At 41.8% G+C, this 22,198-nt stretch overlaps 1 protein-coding gene across 2 annotated transcripts in view; it reads left to right on the top strand.

Annotated features, from left to right (window-relative positions):
- LOC109878835 (PDZ domain-containing protein 4) overlaps window positions 1-22,198 on the top strand; it is a 56,810-nt gene that overhangs the window by 3,225 nt on the left and 31,387 nt on the right. The gene's annotated exons all lie outside the window — the stretch shown is intronic.

Raw genomic sequence — 22,198 nt, forward strand, 5'->3', positions numbered from 1 at the left:
TAACACTCCAGATCCCACTACATGAGGTTTGCTTGTGTGTGTGTGTGTGTCTCTGTGTGTGTGTGTGTGTCTGTGTGTGTGTGTGTGTGTGTACGAGTGTGTCTCTGTGTCTCTGTGTCTCTGTGTGTGTCTGTGTGTCTGTGTGTGTGTGTGTACGAGTGTGTCTCTGTGTGTTTGTGTGTGTGTGTGTGTGTGTGTGTGTGTGTGTGTCTGTGTGTGTGTGTGTGTATTATTGCACCTAGCAGCCTGGGGCTACTCCTCAATCCTCCCCACAGATGGCTGCTTCTGTAACCCCCACAGCAACACTGCCATCCTGACACAATTCAAATCACATTTTGATTTACAACAGACACATGTATCTACAAACAGACGTAGACTTTACAGGGAGCACTAGTACAAGATCAATGTCCAGAGGTACGAAGTATTTTAGGTAGATATGTACAGTACCAGTCAAAAGTTTGGACACACCTACTCATTCAAGGGTTTTTTACTATTTTGTACTTTGTAGAATAATAGTGAAGACATCAAAACTATGAAAAAACACATACAAATCATGTAGTAACAAATCAAAATATATAATATATTTGAGATTCTTCAAATAGAGACCCTTTGCCTTGGGGACAGCTTTGCACATTCTTGGCATTCTCTCAACCAGCTTCACCTGGAATGCTTTTTCAACAGTCTTGAAGGAGTTCCCACATGACGATGAGCACTTGTTGGCTGCTTTTTTTTCACTCTGCGGTCCGAATCATCCCAAACCATCTCAATTTGATTGAGGTCGGGTGATTGTGGTCGGGTGATTGTGGTCGGGTGATTGAGGTCGGGTGATTGATGTCGGGTGATTGAGGTCGGGTGACTGTGGAGGACTGGTCATTTGATGCAGCACTCCATCACTCTACGTCTTGGTCTAATAGCCCTTACACAGCCTGGAGGTGTGTTGGGTCATATTCCTGTATCACTACAGAATTCTGGGGTAGCCATGTGGTCGAGGGGAATTCCTTCTTATGATGTGAATATCGGCTCGTATGACTGGCCGTTTGCTGCAGTGTTGTTACAGATGAACCAGAGTTAGAACCTTGAGCTTCTCTTTAAAAAAATATGTTAGCATTGTCAGAAATGCTACAAAAAGGTAGCACATTGTTGGTTCTCAATAATGGACAGAAATTAGCATGTGAGAGCGATAAATTATACATTTAGTAAAAATGGTTGCACCTTCAAATGTTGCCAATACCAATTTAAAAAAATAATCGAATGTGACTTTAATGACATTATAGTCTTGTTTTAATCCAAGGTTTAGAATATGAGCTTCGTGGGTAAAGAAAATAGTCTGAAAATTAAAATGCTAACAACCCCGTTTAAAACCTGGTATGTGTTTCTCATGAAGTGTATTATCTACCTCCAGCTGATTTGCAAATATTCATCAATATTGAAGTCATTTGTGTGTTTGTATTTATTATGGATCCTCATTAGTTCCTGTCCAGGCAGCAGCTACTCTTCCTGGGTTTATTATGGATCCCCATTAGTTCCTGTCCAGGCAGCAGCTACTCTTCCTGGGTTTATTATGGATCACCATTAGTTCCTGTCCAGGCAGCAGCTACTCTTCCTGGGTTTATTATGGATCCCCATTAGTTCCTGTCCAGGCAGCAGCTACTCTTCCTGGGTTTATTATGGATCCCCATTAGTTCCTGCCAAGGCAGCAGCTACTCTTCCTGGGGTTTATTATGGATCCCCATTAGTTCCTGCCAAGGCAGCAGCTACTCTTCCTGGGGTTTATTATGGATCTGCATTAGTTCCTGCCACTGCAGCAGCTACTCTTCCTGGGTTTATTATGGATCCCCATTAGTTCCTGTCCAGGCAGCAGCTACTCTTCCTGGGGTTTATTATGGATCCCCATTAGTTCCTGCCAAGGCAGCAGCTCCTCTTCCTGGGGTTTATTATGGATCCCCATTAGTTCCTGTCCAGGCAGCAGCTACTCTTCCTGGGTTTATTATGGATCCCCATTAGTTCCTGCCAAGGCAGCAGCTACTCTTCCTGGGGTTTATTATGGATCTGCATTAGTTCCTGCCAAGGCAGCAGCTACTCTTCCTGGGGTTTATTATGGATCTTAATTAGTTCCTGCCAAGGCAGCAGCTACTCTTCCTGGGGTTTATTATGGACCTTAATTAGTTCCTGCCAAGGCAGCAGCTACTCGTCCTGGGGGCCACCAAAATTAAGGAACATTATCAAAAACATTACAATAGATTTACAGCAGTTTTCACAACATATTAAGTGTGTGTCATCAGACCCCTATTCTACTATCACATATCTACAACACAAAATCCATGTGAACGTGTGTGTATGTATGTATGTTATCGTGGGTTTGTATACTTGTGTCTGTGCCTATGTTTGTGTCGCTTCACAGTCCTGTGGAATAGAGTTCCATGGAGTCATGGCTCTATGTAGTACTGTGGAATAGAGTTCCATGTAGTCATGGCTCTATGTAGTACTGTGGAATAGAGTTCCATGTAGTCATGGCTCTATGTAGTACTGTGGAATAGAGTTCCATGTAGTCATGTCTCTATGTAGTACTGTGGAATAGAGTTCCATGTAGTCATGTCTCTATGTAGTACTGTGGAATAGAGTTCCATGTAGTCATGGCTCTATGTAGTACTGTGGAATAGAGTTCCATGTAGTCATGGCTCTATGTAGTACTGTGGAATAGAGTTCCATGTAGTCATGGCTCTATGTAGTACTGTGGAATAGAGTTCCATGTAGTCATGGCTCTATGTAGTACTGTGGAATAGAGTTCCATGTAGTCATGGCTCTATGTAGTACTGTGGAATAGAGTTCCATGTAGTCATGGCTCTATGTAGTACTGTGGAATAGAGTTCCATGTAGTCATGTCTCTATGTAGTACTGTGGAATAGAGTTCCATGTAGTCATGGCTCTATGTAGTACTGTGGAATAGAGTTCCATGTAGTCATGGCTCTATGTAGTACTGTGGAATAGAGTTCCATGTAGTCATGGCTCTATGTAGTACTGTGGAATAGAGTTCCATGTAGTCATGGCTCTATGTAGTACTGTGGAATAGAGTTCCATGTAGTCATGGCTCTATGTAGTACTGTGGAATAGAGTTCCATGTAGTCATGGCTCTATGTAGTACTGTGGAATAGAGTTCCATGTAGTCATGGCTCTATGTAGTACTGTGGAATAGAGTTCCATGTAGTCATGGCTCTATGTAGTACTGTGGAATAGAGTTCCATGTAGTCATGGCTCTATGTAGTACTGTGGAATAGAGTTCCATGGAGTCATGGCTCTATGTAGTACTGTGGAATAGAGTTCCATGTAGTCATGGCTCTATGTAGTACTGTGGAATAGAGTTCCATGTAGTCATGGCTCTATGTAGTACTGTGGAATAGAGTTCCATGTAGTCATGGCTCTATGTAGTACTGTGGAATAGAGTTCCATGTAGTCATGTCTCTATGTAGTACTGTGGAATAGAGTTCCATGTAGTCATGGCTCTATGTAGTACTGTGGAATAGAGTTCCATGTAGTCATGGCTCTATGTAGTACTGTGGAATAGAGTTCCATGTAGTCATGGCTCTATGTAGTACTGTGGAATAGAGTTCCATGTAGTCATGGCTCTATGTAGTACTGTGGAATAGAGTTCCATGTAGTCATGGCTCTATGTAGTACTGTGGAATAGAGTTCCATGTAGTCATGGCTCTATGTAGTACTGTGGAATAGAGTTCCATGTAGTCATGGCTCTATGTAGTACTGTGGAATAGAGTTCCATGTAGTCATGGCTCTATGTAGTACTGTGGAATAGAGTTCCATGTAGTCATGGCTCTATGTAGTACTGTGGAATAGAGTTCCATGTAGTCATGGCTCTATGTAGTACTGTGGAATAGAGTTCCATGTAGTCATGTCTCTATGTAGTACTGTGGAATAGAGTTCCATGTAGTCATGGCTCTATGTAGTACTGTGGAATAGAGTTCCATGTAGTCATGGCTCTATGTAGTACTGTGGAATAGAGTTCCATGTAGTCATGGCTCTATGTAGTACTGTGGAATAGAGTTCCATGGAGTCATGGCTCTATGTAGTACTGTGGAATAGAGTTCCATGGAGTCATGGCTCTATGTAGTACTGTGCACCTCCCATAGTCTGTTCTGGACTTGGGGACTGTGAAGAGACCTCTGGTGGCATGTCTTGTGGGGTATGTATGGGTGTCTGAGCTCTGTGCCAGTAGTTTAGACAGACAGCTCGGTGCATTCAACATGTCAATACCTCTCACAAATACAAGTAGTGATGAAGTCTTTGAGCCAGGAGAGACTGAAATGCATATTATTAATGTTAGCGATGTGTGTACATCCAAGGGCCAGCCGTGCTGCTCTGTTCTGAGCCAATTGCAATTTTCCTATGTTCCTCTTAATGGCCACATGACTGAACAGTTGTCCAGGTGCAACAAAACTAGAGGCTGCCTTGTTGTTAAGGAGGCAAAGTAACACTTTATTATGAACAGACTTCTCTCCATTTTAGCTGTCAATATGTTTTGACCATAAAAGTTTATAATTCAGGGTTACTCCAAGCAATTTAGTCTCCTCAACTCGCTCAATTATCACATTATTCATTACAAGATTTAGTTGAGGTTTAGGGTTTAGTGAATGACTTGACCTTCTATTTTGATATTTTCAGTGGCATTGTTAACAAACACGCCCCCATAAAGAAAATGAGAATTAAAAACAGGTTCAGCCCCTGGTTCCACCGTGATCTTGCAGTTACTCCACCTCAAGGATACCATTTGACGAAAGGCTCGGAACACGCATACTCAGGCTGACTGACTCTCGTTCAGGCAAATGAGAAATAAGTGCACTCAGACTATCTAGAAGGCCAAAGTTAGTTACTTTAAAGCTCAGTTCTCTCTCTTTGGGTCTAACCCCAAGAAGGTCTGGAAAACGGTTAAAGTCCTGGAGAATAAACCCTCAACCTCACAGCTGTCCATGTCCCTTAATGATGATGATGTGGTTGTTACTGACAAGAAGCACATGGCTGAGTTCTTTAATCACCACTTCATTAAGTCAGGATTCCTATTTGACTCAGCAATGCCTCCTTGCCCGTCCAACATTTCCTCATCTCCCACCCCTTCTAATGTGACTAGCCCCGATGCTCCTCCCTCTTTTCTCCTGGCCATCAACAAAGTTTCTCCTTGCAGGTGGTCACTGAGTCTGAGGTGATAAAATAACTCCTGAAACTTGACCCCAAAACAACATCTGGGTCAGATGGTTTAGACCCTTTCTTCTTTAAGATTGCTGCCCCTATCATCACCAAGCCTATCTCTGACCTTTTTAACCTGTCTCTCCTTTCTTCTTTAAGATTGCTGCCCCTATCATCACCAAGCCTGTCTCTGACCTTTTTAACCTGTCTCTCCTTTCTTCTTTAAGGTTTCTGCCCCCATCATCACCAAGCCTATCTCTGACCTTTTTAACCTGTCTCTCCTTTCTTCTTTAAGATTGCTGCCCCTATCATCACCAAGCCTATCTCTGACCTTTTTAACCTGTCTCTCCTTTCTTCTTTAAGGTTTCTGCCCCTATCATCACCAAGCCTATCTCTGACCTTTTTAATTAACCTGTCTCTCCTTTCTTCTTTAAGGTTGCTGCCCCCATCATCACCAAGCCTATCTCTGACCTTTTTAACATGTCTCTCCTCTCTGGGGAGGTTTCCATTGCTTGGAAGGCTGCCACGGTGCGTCCTTTATTTAAAGGGGGAGATCAAGCTGATCCTAACTGTTATTGGCCTATTTCTATGTTGCCCTGTTTATCAAAAGTGTTGGAAAAACTTGTCCATAATCAACTGACTGGCTTTCTTGATGTCTATAGTATTATCTTGGTTATGCAATCTGGTTTCCGCTCAGGTTATGGATGTGTCACTGCACCCTTAAAGGTCCTAAATGATGTCACCATTGCCCTTGATCCTCAGCAATATTGTGCTGCTATTTTTATCGACTTGGCCAAAGCTTTTGATACGGTAGACCATTCCATTCTTGTGGGCTGGCTAAGGAGTATTGGTGTCTCTGAGGGGTCTTTGGCCTGGTTTGCTAACTACCTCTCTCAAAGACTGCAGTGTATAAAGTCAGAAAATATGCTGTCTCAGCCACTGCCTGTCACCAAGGGAGTACCGCAAGGCTCAATACTAGGCCCCACGCTCTTCTCAATTTTATTTTATTTTATTTTATTTCACCTTTATTTAACCAGGTAGGCTAGTTGAGAACAAGTTCTCATTTGCAACTGCGACCTGGCCAAGATAAAGCATAGCAGTGTGAGCAGACAACACAGAGTTACACATTACACAATTGACATCAACATGGCTCAGGCAGTAGGAGGCTCCCTCGTCCGTTTATATGCAGATGATACAGTCTTATACTCAGCTGGCCCCTCCCCGGATTTTGTTTTAAATGCCCTACAACAAAGCTTTCTTAGTGTCCAACAAGCTGTCTCTACCCTTAACCTTGTTCTGAACACCTCCGAAATAAAGGTCATGTGGTTTGGTAAGAAGAATGTCCCTCTCCCCACAGGTGTGATTACTACCTCTGAGGGTTTAGAACGTGATGTAGTCACCTCATACAAGTACTTGGGAGTATGGCTAGACGGTACACTGTCCTTCTCTCAGCACATATCAAAGCTGCAGGGTAAATCTAGACTTGGTTTTCTCTATTGTAATTGCTCCTCTTTCACCCCAACTGCCAAACTAACCCTGATTCAGATGACCATCCTACCCATGCTAGATTACGGAGTAGTAATTTATAGATCAGCAGGTAAGGGTGCTCTCGAGCGGCTAGATGTCCTTTACCATTCGGCAATCAGATTTGCCACCAATGCTCCTTATAGGACACATCACTGCACTCTATACTCGTCTGTAAACTGGTCATCTCTTTATACCCGTCGCAAGACCCACTGGTTGATGCTTATTTATAAAACCCTCTTAGGCCTCACTCCCCCTATCTGAGATATCTACTGCAGCCCTCATCCTCCACATACAACACCCATTCTGCCAGTCACATTCTGTTAAAGGTCCCTAAAGCACACACATCCCTGGGTCGCTCGTCTTTTCAGTTCGCTGCAGCTAGCGACTGGAACGAGCTGCAACAAACACTCAAACTGGACAGTTTTATCTCCATCTCTTCATTCAAAGACTCAATCATGGACACTCTTACTGACAGTTGTGGCTGCTTTGCATAATGTATTGTTGTCTCTACCTTCTTGCCCTGTGTGTTGTTGACTCTACCTTCTTGCCCTGTGTGTTGTTGACTCTACCTTCTTGCCCTGTGTGTTGTTGACTCTACCTTCTTGCCCTGTGTGTTGTTGACTCTACCTTCTTGCCCTGTGTGTTGTTGACTCTACCTTCTTGCCCTGTGTGTTGTTGACTCTACCTTCTTGCCCTGTGTGTTGTTGACTCTACCTTCTTGCCCTGTGTGTTGTTGACTCTACCTTCTTGCCCTGTGTGTTGTTGACTCTACCTTCTTGCCCTGTGTGTTGTTGACTCTACCTTATTGCCCTGTGTGTTGTTGTCTCCACCTTCTTGCCCTGTGTGTTGTTGTCTCCACCTTCTTGCCCCCTGTGTGTTGTTGTCTCCACCTTATTGCCCTGTGTGTTGTTGTCTCCACCTTCTTGCCCTGTGTGTTGTTGACTCTACCTTCTTGCCCTGTGTGTTGTTGACTCTACCTTCTTGCCCTGTGTGTTGTTGACTCTACCTTATTGCCCTGTGTCTTGTTGACTCTACCTTATTGCCCTTTATGTTGTGATGTGTTGTCTCTCTTTATGTAGTGTTGTGTTGTCTCTCTTTATGTAGTGTTGTGTTGTCTCTCTTGTTGTGATGTGTTGTCTCTCTTTATGTAGTGTTGTGTTGTCTCTCTTTATGTAGTGTTGTGTTGTCTCTCTTGTTGTGATGTGTTGTCTCTCTTTATGTAGTGTTGTGTTGTCTCTCTTTATGTAGTGTTGTGTTGTCTCTCTTTATGTAGTGTAGTGTTGTCTCTCTTTATGTAGTGTTGTGTTGTCTCTCTTGTTGTGATGTGTTGTCTCTCTTTATGTAGTGTTGTGTTGTCTCTCTTGTTGTGATGTGTTGTCTCTCTTTATGTAGTGTTGTGTTGTCTCTCTTTATGTAGTGTTGTGTTGTCTCTCTTTATGTAGTGTTGTGTTGTCTCTCTTTATGTAGTGTTGTGTTGTCTCTCTTTATGTAGTGTTGTGTTGTCTCTCTTTATGTAGTGTTGTGTTGTCTCTCTTTATGTAGTGTTGTTTTGTCTCTCTTTATGTAGTGTTGTGTTGTCTCTCTTTATGTAGTGTTGTGTTGTCTCTCTTTATGTAGTGTTGTGTTGTCTCTCTTTATGTAGTGTTGTGTTGTCTCTCTTTATGTAGTGTTGTGTTGTCTCTCTTTATGTAGTGTTGTGTTGTCTCTCTTTATGTAGTGTTGTGTTGTCTCTCTTTATGTAGTGTTGTGTTGTCTCTCTTTATGTAGTGTTGTGTTGTCTCTCTTTATGTAGTGTTTGTCTTGTCTCTCTTATGTAGTGTTGTCTCTCTTTATGTAGTGTTGTGTTGTCTCTCTTTATGTAGTGTTGTGTTGTCTCTCTTTATGTAGTGTTGTGTTGTCTCTCTTTATGTAGTGTTGTGTTGTCTCTCTTTATGTAGTGTTGTGTTGTGTCTCTTTATGTAGTGTTGTCTCTCTTTATGTAGTGTTGTGTTGTCTCTCTTTATGTAGTGTTGTGTTGTCTCTCTTTATGTAGTGTTGTGTTGTCTCTCTTTATGTAGTGTTGTGTTGTCTCTCTTTATGTAGTGTTGTGTTGTCTCTCTTTATGTAGTGTTGTGTTGTCTCTCTTTATGTAGTGTTGTCTTGTCTCTCTTTATGTTAGTGTTGTCTCTCTTTATGTAGTGTTGTGTTGTCTCTCTTTATGTAGTGTTGTGTTGTCTCTCTTTATGTAGTGTTGTGTTGTCTCTCTTTATGTAGTGTTGTGTTGTCTCTCTTTATGTAGTGTTGTGTTGTCTCTCTTTATGTAGTGTTGTCTCTCTTTATGTAGTGTTGTGTTGTCTCTCTTTATGTAGTGTTGTGTTGTCTCTCTTTATGTAGTGTTGTGTTGTCTCTCTTTATGTAGTGTGGTCTCTCTTTATGTAGTGTTGTGTTGTCTCTCTTTATGTAGTGTTGTGTTGTCTCTCTTTATGTAGTGTTGTGTTGTCTCTCTTTATGTAGTGCTGTGTTGTCTCTCTTTATGTAGTGTTGTGTTGTCTCTCTTTATGTAGTGTTGTGTTGTCTCTCTTTATGTAGTGTTGTGTTGTCTCTCTTTATGTAGTGTTGTGTTGTCTCTCTTTATGTAGTGTTGTGTTCTCTCTCTTTATGTAGTGTTGTGTTGTCTCTCTTTATGTAGTGTTGTGTTGTCTCTCTTTATGTAGTGGTGTGTCGTCTCTCTTTATGTAGTGTTGTGTTAGGTCTCTCTTTATGTAGTGGTGTGTCGTCTCTCTTTATGTAGTGTTGTGTTGTCTCTCTTTATGTAGTGTTGTGTTAGGTCTCTCTTTATGTAGTGTTGTGTTGTCTCTCTTTATGTAGTGTTGTGTTGTCTCTCTTTATGTAGTGTTGTGTTGTCTCTCTTTATGTAGTGATGTGTTGTCTCTCTTTATGTAGTGATGTGTTGTCTCTCTTTATGTAGTGTTGTGTTGTCTCTCTTGTTGTGATGTGTTGTCTCTCTTGTTGTGATGTGTTGTCTCTCTTGTTGTGATGTGTTGTCTCTCTTGTTGTGTTGTGTTGTCTCTCTTGTTGTGATGTGTTGTCTCTCTTGTTGTGATGTGTTGTCTCTCTTGTTGTGATGTGTTGTCTCTCTTGTTGTGATGTGTTGTCTCTCTTGTTGTGGTGTGTTGTCTCTCTTTATGTAGTGTTGTGTTGTCTCTCTTTATGTAGTGTTGTGTTCTCTCTCTTTATGTAGTGTTGTGTCGTCTCTCTTTATGTAGTGTTGTGTTAGGTCTCTCTTTATGTAGTGGTGTGTCGTCTCTCTTTATGTAGTGTTGTGTTGTCTCTCTTTATGTAGTGTTGTGTTGTCTCTCTTTATGTAGTGTTGTGTTAGGTCTCTCTTTATGTAGTGGTGTGTCGTCTCTCTTTATGTAGTGTTGTGGTGTCTCTCTTGTTGTAGTGTTGTGTTGTCTCTCTTTATGTAGTGATGTGTTGTCTCTCTTTATGTAGTGTTGTCTCTCTTTATGTAGTGTTGTGTTGTCTCTCTTTATGTAGTGTTGTGTTGTCTCTCTTTATGTAGTGTTGTGTTGTCTCTCTTTATGTAGTGTTGTCTTGTCTCTCTTTATGTAGTGTTGTGTTGTCTCTCTTTATGTAGTGTTGTGTTGTCTCTCTTTATGTAGTGATGTGTTGTCTCTCTTTATGTAGTGATGTGTTGTCTCTCTTTATGTAGTGTTGTGTTGTCTCTCTTGTTGTGATGTGTTGTCTCTCTTGTTGTGATGTGTTGTCTCTCTTGTTGTGTTGTGTTGTCTCTCTTGTTGTGTTGTGTTGTCTCTCTTGTTGTGATGTGTTGTCTCTCTTTATGTAGTGTTGTGTTGTCTCTCTTGTTGTGATGTGTTGTCTCTCTTGTTGTGATGTGTTGTCTCTCTTGTTGTGTTGTGTTGTCTCTCTTGTTGTGTTGTGTTGTCTCTCTTGTTGTGTTGTGTTGTCTCTCTTGTTGTGTTGTGTTGTCTCTCTTGTTGTGTTGTGTTGTCTCTCTTGTAGTGTTGTGTTGTCTCTCTTGTTGTGTTGTGTTGTCTCTCTTGTTGTGATGTGTTGTCTCTCTTTATGTAGTGTTGTGTTGTCTCTCTTTATGTAGTGTTGTGTTGTCTCTCTTGTTGTGATGTGTTGTCTCTCTTGTTGTGATGTGTTGTCTCTCTTGTTGTGTTGTGTTGTCTCTCTTTATGTAGTGTTGTGTTGTCTCTCTTTATGTAGTGTTGTGTTGTCTCTCTTTATGTAGTGTTGTGTTGTCTCTCTTTATGTAGTGTTGTGTTGTCTCTCTTGTAGTGTTGTGTTGTCTCTCTTGTTGTGTTGTGTTGTCTCTCTTGTTGTGATGTGTTGTCTCTCTTTATGTAGTGTTGTGTTGTCTCTCTTTATGTAGTGTTGTGTTGTCTCTCTTTATGTAGTGTTGTGTTGTCTCTCTTTATGTAGTGTTGTCTTGTCTCTCTTTATGTAGTGTTGTGTTGTCTCTCTTTATGTAGTGTTGTGTTGTCTCTCTTTATGTAGTGATGTGTTGTCTCTCTTTATGTAGTGATGTGTTGTCTCTCTTTATGTAGTGTTGTGTTGTCTCTCTTGTTGTGATGTGTTGTCTCTCTTGTTGTGATGTGTTGTCTCTCTTGTTGTGTTGTGTTGTCTCTCTTGTTGTGTTGTGTTGTCTCTCTTGTTGTGATGTGTTGTCTCTCTTTATGTAGTGTTGTGTTGTCTCTCTTGTTGTGATGTGTTGTCTCTCTTGTTGTGATGTGTTGTCTCTCTTGTTGTGTTGTCTCTCTTGTTGTGTTGTGTTGTCTCTCTTGTTGTGTTGTGTTGTCTCTCTTGTTGTGTTGTGTTGTCTCTCTTGTTGTGTTGTGTTGTCTCTCTTGTAGTGTTGTGTTGTCTCTCTTGTTGTGTTGTGTTGTCTCTCTTGTTGTGATGTGTTGTCTCTCTTTATGTAGTGTTGTGTTGTCTCTCTTTATGTAGTGTTGTGTTGTCTCTCTTGTTGTGATGTGTTGTCTCTCTTGTTGTGATGTGTTGTCTCTCTTGTTGTGTTGTGTTGTCTCTCTTTATGTAGTGTTGTGTTGTCTCTCTTTATGTAGTGTTGTGTTGTCTCTCTTTATGTAGTGTTGTGTTGTCTCTCTTTATGTAGTGTTGTGTTGTCTCTCTTGTAGTGTTGTGTTGTCTCTCTTGTTGTGTTGTGTTGTCTCTCTTGTTGTGATGTGTTGTCTCTCTTTATGTAGTGTTGTGTTGTCTCTCTTTATGTAGTGTTGTGTTGTCTCTCTTTATGTAGTGTTGTGTTGTCTCTCTTTATGTAGTGTTGTGTTGTCTCTCTTGTTGTGATGTGTTGTCTCTCTTTATGTAGTGTTGTGTTGTCTCTCTTTATGTAGTGTTGTGTTGTCTCTCTTTATGTAGTGTTGTGTTGTCTCTCTTTATGTAGTGTTGTGTTGTCTCTCTTGTTGTGATGTGTTGTCTCTCTTGTTGTGATGTGTTGTCTCTCTTTATGTAGTGTTGTGTTGTCTCTCTTTATGTAGTGTTGTGTTGTCTCTCTTGTAGTGTTGTGTTGTCTCTCTTTATGTAGTGATGTGTTGTCTCTCTTGTTGTGATGTGTTGTCTCTCTTGTTGTGATGTGTTGTCTCTCTTTATGTAGTGTTGTGTTGTCTCTCTTTATGTAGTGTTGTGTTGTCTCTCTTTATGTAGTGTTGTGTTGTCTCTCTTTATGTAGTGTTGTGTTGTCTCTCTTTATGTAGTGTTGTGTTGTCTCTCTTGTAGTGTTGTGTTGTCTCTCTTTATGTAGTGATGTGTTGTCTCTCTTGTTGTGATGTGTTGTCTCTCTTGTTGTGATGTGTTGTCTCTCTTGTTGTGATGTGTGTTTCGTCCTGTATTTATTTAAACATATATATTTATGTAATCCCAGCGCCCTCCATTTAGCCTCTTGGTAGGCTGTTATTTTAAATAAGAATTTGTTCTTAACTGACTTTGCCCTTTTAAAGAAAGGTTCAATAAAAATAATAAATACAGTGATTTTAGTTTTAGAAAAATGTAGGACTAACTTATTCCTTGCCACCCATGCTGAAACTAATTGCAGCTGTGTTAGGTGACGTGTGTAGTGTTGAGTCATTTCAGACGCTGTGTTAGGTGACGTGTGTAGTGTTGAGTCATTTCAGACTCTGTGTTAGGTGACGTGTGTAGTGTTGAGTCATTTCAGACGCTGTGTTAGGTGACGTGTGTAGTGTTGAGTCATTTCAGACGCTGTGTTAGGTGACGTGTGTAGTGTTGAGTCATTTCAGACGCTGTGTTAGGTGACGTGTGTAGTGTTGAGTCATTTCAGACGCTGTGTTAGGTGACGTGTGTAGTGTTGAGTCATTTCAGATGCTGTGTTAGGTGACGTGTGTAGTGTTGAGTCATTTCAGATGCTGTGTTAGGTGACGTGTGTAGTGTTGAGTCATTTCAGACGCTGTGTTAGGTGACGTGTGTAGTGTTGAGTCATTTCAGATGCTGTGTTAGGTGACGTGTGTAGTGTTGAGTCATTTCAGATGCTGTGTTAGGTGACGTGTGTAGTGTTGAGTCATTTCAGATGCTGTGTTAGGTGACGTGTGTAGTGTTGAGTCATTTCAGACGCTGTGTCAGGTGACGTGTATAGTGTTGAGTCATTTCAGACGCTGTGTTAGGTGACGTGTATCGTGTTAGCCGCTGTATCAAAACACCATATATTCCACGGTAAATTAATCAAAACACCGTATATACCACAGTAGATGAATCAAAAGACTGTATGTTCCACAGTAGAGATAACTTCGTACGTAAATATCTTCTCTGTAATTGAAGAGCAGAATCCAGTGTTTTGGCTTCATAGAAACATGTTTGATAGTGATTCCAGGGGAAATATTGCAGTTCTGACCCAATTTATTCATTTATTTATATATTTATATATTTATGTATTTATTTATTTTATTTATTTATTATTTATTTATTTATTATTTATTATTTATTTATTTATTATTTATTTATTTATTATTTATTATTTATTTATTTATTATTTATTATTTATTTATTTATTATTTATTATTTATTTATTTATTATTTATTTATTTATTATTTATTATTTATTTATTTATTATTTATTATTTATTTATTTATTATTTATTATTCATTTATTTATTATTTATATATTTATGTATTATTTATTTTATTTATTTATTATTTATTTATTATTATTTATTATTTATTTATTTATTATTTATTATTTATTTATTATTTATTATTTATTTATTTATTATTTATTTATTTATTATTTATTATTTATTTATTTATTATTTATTATTTATTTATTTATTATTTATTATTCATTTATTTATTATTTATATATTTATGTATTTATTTATTTTATTTATTTATTATTTATTATTTATTTATTTATTGTTTATTGTTAATTTCTTTATTTCTTTCTTTATTATTTCTTTATTTCTTTCATTTCACCTTTGTTAAACCAGGTAAGCTAGTTGAGAACAAGTTCTCATTTACAACTGGGACAAACAACAACACAGAGTTACACATGGAGAAAAACAAACATACAGTCAATAATACAGTAGAAAAAGTCTACATACAGTGAGTGCAAATGAGGTAAGATAAGGGAGTTAAGATAAGGGAGGTAAGGCAATAAATAGGCAATGGTGGGGAAATAATTTACAATATAGCAATTAAACACTGGCATGATATATGTGCAGAAGATGAATGTGCAAGTAGAGATAGGGGATGAGATAGGGGATGAGGTAGTTGGATAGATGGGCTGTTTACAGAAAGGGGATGAGGTAGTTGGATAGATGGGCTGTTTACAGAAAGGGGATGAGGTAGTTGGATGGGCTGTTTACAGATAGGGGGATGAGGTAGTTGGATGGGCTGTTTACAGATAGGAAATTAGGTAGTTGGATGGAATGTTTACAGATAGGGGGATGAGGTAGATGGATGGGCTGTTTACAGATGGGGGATGAGGTAGTTGGATGAGCTGTTTACAGATGGGTGATTAGGTAGTTGGATGAGCTGTTTACAGATAGGGGGATGAGGTAGTTGGATGAGCTGTTTACAGATAGGGGGATGAGGTAGTTGGATGAGCTGTTTACACATAGGGGATGAGGTAGTTGGATGAGCTGTTTACAGATAGGGGATGAGGTAGTTGGATGGGCTGTTTACACATAGGGGATGAGGTAGTTGGATGGGCTGTTTACAGATAGGGGGATGAGGTAGATTGATGGGCTGTTTACAGATGGGGATGAGGTTGTTGGAAGGGGCTGTTTACACATTGGGGATGAGGTAGTTGGATGGGCTGTTTACAGATGGGGAATTAGGTAGTTGGATGAGCTGTTTACAGATAGGGGGATGAGGTAGATTGATGGGCTGTTTACAGATGGGGCTGAGGTAGTTGGATGAGCTGTTTACAGATAGGGGGATGAGGTAGTTGGATGAGCTGTTTACAGATAGGGGTGAGGTAGTTGGATGAGCTGTTTACAGATAGGGGATGAGGTAGTTGGATGAGCTGTTTACAGATAGGGGATGAGGTGGTTGGATGAGCTGTTTACAGATAGGGATGAGGTAGTTGGATGGGCTGTTTACAGATAGGGATGAGGTAGTTGGATGGGCTGTTTACAGATGGGGGATGAGGTAGTTAGATGGGCTGTTTACAGATAGGGGGATGAGGTAGATGGATGACTGGGCATTCCATGTTGGTTCAATGTCATTTCATTACGTGGAAACAACATTAATCTAAACACTATGTCCAGTGGGGAAGTGATTAAACCAGACTGGAGCCGTATGAATGAACCATTTAACCAGACTGGAGCCGTATGAATGAATCATTACACCAGACTGGAGCCGTATGAATGAATCATTAAACCAGACTGGAGCCGTATGAATGAACCATTAAACCAGACTGGAGTCGTATGAATGAATCATTTAACCAGACTGGAGCCATATGAATGAACCATTAAACCAGACTGGAGTCGTATGAATGAATCATTTAACCAGACTGGAGTCGTATGAATGAATCATTTAACCAGACTGGAGTCGTATGAATGAACCATTTATCCAGACTGGAGCCGTATGAATGAACCATTTAACGAAACTGGAGCCGGTTGAATTAACCATTTAACCAGACAGGAGCCGTTTTAATGAACCGGCAGGTAGCCTGGTTGTTAGAGCGTTGGACTAGTAACCGTAAAGTTGCAAGATTAAATCCCCGAACTGACAAGGTACAAATCTGTCATTCTGCCCCTTAACAAGGCAGTTAACACACTGTTCCTAGGCCATCACTGTAAATAATAATTTGATCTCAACTGACTTGCCTTGTTAAATAAATAAAAAACCATTCAACCAGACTGGACCATTCCATCATTATTAATCTTTCACACTACACCCACTCTGTGTGTCTGGCAGGCAGTCAGGCTCTCTTTCTCTATCTCCCTCTCTTCCTTTTTCCCTGTCTCCCTGTCTCCTCTCCCTGTTTCCTTCTCTCCCTGTCTCCTTCTCTCCCTTTCTCCCCATCTCCTTATCTCCCTCTTTCCCTGTCTCCCTGTCTCCCTGTCTCCTTCACTCCCTGTCTCCCTGTCTCCCTGTCTCCTTCTCTCCCTGTCTCCCTGTCTCCTTCTCTCCCTCTCTCCCTTTCTCCCTGTCTCCCTCTCTCCCATTCTCCCTGTCTCCTTCTCTCCCTGTCTCCTTCTCTCCCTTTCTCCTCTCCCTGTCTCCTTCTCTCCCTGTCTCCTCTCCCTGTCTCCTTCTCGCCCTATCTCCTTCTCTCCCTGTCTCCTTCTCTCCCTGTCTCCTCTCCCTGTCTCCCTGTCTCCCCCCACTGGCTCCTTCTCTCCCTGTCTCCTTATCTCCCTGTCTCCCTGTCTCCCTGTCTCCCTGTCTCCTCTCCCTGTCTCCCTGTCTCCTCTCCCTGTCTCCTTCTCTCCCTGTCTCCTTCTCTCCCTGTCTCCTTCTCTCCCTGTCTCCTTCTCTCCCTTTCTCCTTCTCTCCCTGTCTCCTTATCTCCCTGTCTCCTTATCTCCCTGTCTCCTTATCTCCGTGTCTCCTTATCTCCCTGTCTCCTTATCTCCGTGTCTCCTTATCTCCCTGTCTCCTTCTCTCCCTGTCTCCTTATCTCCCTGTCTCCTTCTCTCCCTGTCTCCTTCTCTCCCTGTCTCCTTCTCTCCCTGTCTCCTCTCCCTGTCTCCTTCTCTCCTTATCTCCCTGTCTCCTTATCTCCCTGTCTCATCTCCCTGTCTCCTTCTCTCCCTCTCTCCCATTCTCCCTGTCTCCTTCTCTCCCTGTCTCCTTCTCTCCCTGTCTCCTTCTCTCCCTGTCTCCTCTCCCTGTCTCCTTCTCTCCTTATCTCCCTGTCTCCTTATCTCCCTGTCTCATCTCCCTGTCTCCTTCTCTCCCTCTCTCCCATTCTCCCTGTCTCCCTCTCTCCCTGTCTCCCATTCTCCCTGTCTCCCTCTCTCCCTGTCTGCCTCTCTCCCTGTCTCCCTCTCTCCCATTCTCCCTGTCTCCCTCTGTCCCATTCTCCCTGTCTCCTTCTCTCCCTGTCTCCTCTCCCTGTCTTCTTCTCTCCTTATCTCCCTGTCTCCTTATCTCCCTGTCTCATCTCCCTGTATCCCTCTCTCCCTGTCTCCCATTCTCCCTGTCTCTCTCTCTCCCTCTCTCCCATTCTCCCTGTCTCCCTGTCTCCCTCTCTCCCATTCTCCCTGTCTCCCATTCTCCCTGTCTCCTTCTCTCCCTCTCTCCCATTCTCCCTGTCTCCTCTCCCTGTCTCCCCATCTCCTTCTCTCCCTCTCTCCCATTCTCCTTCTCTCCCTCTCTCCCATTCTCTCTGTCTCCCTCTCTCCCATTCTCCCTGTCTCCCTCTATCATTGACTACCTCTCTCTCTGTATCTGTCAGATTTGTCTCAATGGGATGCCGTTGTCAAGGCAACTGGGGTCATTAGACAAGGCAATGCTTCCTCACACTGACACGCAGAGAGACACAGTAATGAAAACACACACACACACACACACGCACACACACGCACACACAGGCACACACACACTAACACAGAGAGACACAGTAATGAAAACACAAGCACACACATAGGCACACACAGACCCCCCCCCCCCCCCCCCCCCCCCCCACACACACACACACACCCACACACACACACCCACACACACCCACACACACTCAAATACACAGAAGGAAACACCAACCAACCCAAGCCATTAACTCTTATACAATGACACATTGTTAATCACTTTGGGGTGGCAGGGTAGCCTAGTGGTTAGAGCAGTGGACTAGCAACCGTTGCAAGTTCATATCCCCCGAGATGACAAGGTAAAAATCTGTCGTTCTGCCCCTGAACAAGGCAGTTAACCCACTGTTCCTAGGCCGTCATTGAAAATAAGAATTTGTTCTTAACTGACTTGCCTCGTTAAATAAAGGTCAAATAAAATGTTGGTACTATTTTCACATGAATGTGGGGGAATTTTCAGAAAACGTAGTAAAAAAAAAAAACTCCAGTCTGATAATCGAAACCTTTCGTTGTTCATTTTGTTTGTAGAACTGTTTCACCACACAACCGCTGAACCAAAATATCAGTGAAATATAATGACTACATCCGTTTAATCGCCACCAAAACACGACCTAGTCCTATCTTACCAAACGTAGTTATTTTAACAATCATTTAATCCAATAGCAACAAATGTTAGACAGGTGTTCCTTTGCGTATATTACACTGTGTTCACATTAAGCAATACACGTGCACTAGTCATTACAATACACGTGCACTAGTCATTACAATACACGTGCACTAGTCATTACAATACATGTGCATTAGTCATTACAATACACGTGCACTAGTCATTACAATACACGTGCACTAGTCATTACAATACACGTGCACTAGTCATTACAATACACGTGCACTAGTCATTACAATACACGTGCACTAGTCATTACAATACACGTGCACTAGTCATTACAATACACGTGCACTAGTCATTACAATACACGTGCACTAGTCATTACAATACACGTGCACTAGTCGTTACAATACACGTGCACTAGTCATTACAATACACGTGCACTAGTCATTACAATACACATGCACTAGTCATTACAATACACGTGCACTAGTCATTACAATACACGTGCACTAGTCATTACAATACACGTGCACTAGTCATTACAATACACGTGCACTAGTCATTACAATACACGTGCACTAGTCATTACAATACACGTGCACTAGTCATTACAATACACGTGCACTAGTCATTACAATACACGTGCACAAGTCATTACAATACACATGCACTAGTCATTACAATACACGTGCACTAGTCATTACAATACACGTGCACTAGTCATTACAATACACGTGCACTAGTCATTACAATACACGTGCACTAGTCATTACAATACACGTGCACTAGTCATTACAATACACGTGCACTAGTCATTACAATACACGTGCACTAGTCATTACAATTGATTGATAATAATCTGGATCCAGTCTCTGGTGTCCCCATAGACTCACCTACCTATGCTGTGAGGACCAATCACTGGATCCAGTCTCTGGTGTCCCCATAGACTCACCTACCTATGCTGTGAGGACCAATCACTGGATCCAGTCTCTGGTGTCCCCATAGACTCACCTACCTATGCTGTGAGGACCAATCACTGGATCCAGTCTCTGGTGTCCCCATAGACACAGCAGATGATAAAGAAACTAGTCTGGTATCAGATCCACCAGTGAGTTACATTAGCCTTGTTTGACACCCATTACGGGACTGAGTGGATTGGGGAGCGGAGGAATGATGGGGGTGAGGGGTTCAATCTAGGGATAGAGAGAGGGGGATATTAGAGAGAGAGGTTTAGAGATAGAGAGAGGGGAGGGGAGGGGAGGGGAGGGGAGGGGAGGGGAGGGGAGGGGGAGAGATAAACATCCTTAGCAGAAGGTTTTGAAGTTCATGAGGCTTTGATTGAGTCCTCTCAGCGGTGATGAAAAAATGAGGGGGTGATGGGGATAGCTAGAGGGAGAGACAGAGAGAAAGAATGGTACAGGGAGATGGAGGATGGGAACAAGGTTAGAAATGTGCAATGATTGGGTACAATGAATTGTCAATGAGTTATGGTAATCCGTGAATAGCCAATGGGATGTGGGAATCAGCGAATTATCAATGAGGTGTGGGAATCAGTGAGTAATCAATGAGGTGTGGGATTCAGTGAGTAGTCAATGAGGTGTGGGAATCAGTGAATAGTCACTACACTAGACAGGACAGGAGTGTCCAGCTATTCTAGGGAACGAGAATGATTTTGCAATGTTACCACGTAATGTTCCCCTGATATTTGAGGGTCCAGTTTTGGGAACATTCTTTATATACTGAACATAAATATAATGGAAAATGTTGGTCCCGTGTTTCATGTGCTGAAAAAAAAAGAAGATCCCTTACATTTTCGATAGGCACAAAAGCTTTTTTCTCTACATTTTTGTGAAGAAATTTGTTTACATCCATGTCAGTGAGCGTTTCTCCTTTGCCTCAGATAATCCATCCACCTGACTGGTGTGGCATATCAAGAAGCGAATTAAACAGCATGATCATTACACAGGTGCACCTTGTGCTGGGGACAATAAAAGGCCACTCAAAAATGTAATGTTCATTTCTCTACCATATGCCACCTCCAACGTCGTTTAAGAGAATTTTGCCTCACAACTGCAGACCACATGCCAGCCCAGGACTTTTACAGCCGGCTTCTTCACCTGCAGGATTATCTGAGACCAACCACATGGCAAAAACTGTCAGAAACCATCACAGGAAAGATCTCATCTGCATGCTCGTCGTCTTCACCACGGTCTTGACCTGACTGCATTTCGGCCTTAGTAACCGACTTCAGTGTGCTCTTCTCAGATTAATACTGTTTCAACTGTACCCGGAAAGATGGCAGACAGCGTGAATGGCGGAGTGTGGGCGAGAGGTTTTGCTGATGTCAACGTTGTGAACAGAGTGCCCCATGGTGCCGATGGGTTGTGGCACAGAAGGCTGCCGAGGGGAGAATGGCCCGGAACGGAGCTATAATGACATCAAACACCTACTAACCAATGTGTTTGATGTATTTGATACCATTCCACTGAATCCGCTCCAGTCATTACCACGAGCCCGTTCTCCACAATTAAGGCGCCACCAATCTCCTGTGAGTTATGGTATGGGCAGGTATAAGCTACGGCCAATGAACACCCATCACATTTTATCCATGGAAATTTGAATACACAGAGATACCGTGACGAGTTCCTGAGGCCCGTTGTCGTGCCATTCATCCCCGACCATTACCTCATGTTTCACTATGATAATGCACAGCCCCATGTCACAACGGTCTGTACACAATTCCTGGAAGCTGAACATGTCCCAGTTCTACCATGGCCTGCATTCTCTTTGATTGAAGGTAAGTTGACTGAGAACACATTCTCATTTACAGCAACGACCTGGGGAATAGTTACAGGGGAGGGGAAGGGTGTGAGGAATGAGCCAATTGGAAGCTGGGGATGATTCGGTGACCATGATGGTATGAGGGCAAGGCTGGGAACATAGCCAGCACACCGGGGTTAACTGGTAACTCTCACCCTACTCTTACGATACGTGCCATGAGATTTTTAGTGACCACAGAAAGTCAGGATATCCCCTCTAATGTCTATACACTCGTACATACAGAATAAAGATATAAAACATACCACATAAAGATATAAAACTGTATTTTTTTGTGAAGAATCAACAACAAGTGGGACACAATCATGAAGTGGAACGACATTTATTGGATATTTCAAACTTTTTTAACAAATCAAAAACTGAAAAATTGGGCGTGCAACATTATTCAGCCCCCTTAAGTTAATACTTTGTAGCGACACCTTTTGCTGCGATTGCAGCTGTAAGTCGCTTGGGGTATGTCTCTATCAGTTTTGCACATCGAGAGACTGACATTTTTTTATAATAATTTTGCACGCCTAATTTTTTCAGTTTTTGATTTATTAAAAAAGTTTGAATTATCCAATAAATGTCGTTCCACTTCATGATTGTGTCCCACTTGTTGTTGATTCTTCACAAAAAAATACAGTTTTATATCTTTATGTTTGAAGCCTGAAATGTGGCAAAAGGTTGCAAAGTTCCAGGGGGCCGAATACTTTCGCAAGGCACTGTACACACATACAGGCACGCAAACACACACACACGCACGCACAAACATACACACACATAACATAATTAACCAAATGAATCCCACCGTTCCTGCAAGGATCTCCATGTGTATGAGATGTGAGCTAGTTATCTATGGGGCAGGTTGAGCACAGCTCGGGGCCTATAGAGTGTATACTACACACTAAATAAATCATTGATTCATTAGATTCCAGGTGTTGTCATCCGGTTTCCTTCGAGGGAAATAACATACCAACGATGCTTAGTACGCCTGCCCGTCGTTTAAATATATTATTATTGTTTCAGCAGAAAATAT

The sequence above is a fragment of the Oncorhynchus kisutch genome, linkage group LG17 (assembly GCF_002021735.2).
Source record: "Oncorhynchus kisutch isolate 150728-3 linkage group LG17, Okis_V2, whole genome shotgun sequence".
Lineage (NCBI taxonomy): Eukaryota > Metazoa > Chordata > Actinopteri > Salmoniformes > Salmonidae > Oncorhynchus > Oncorhynchus kisutch.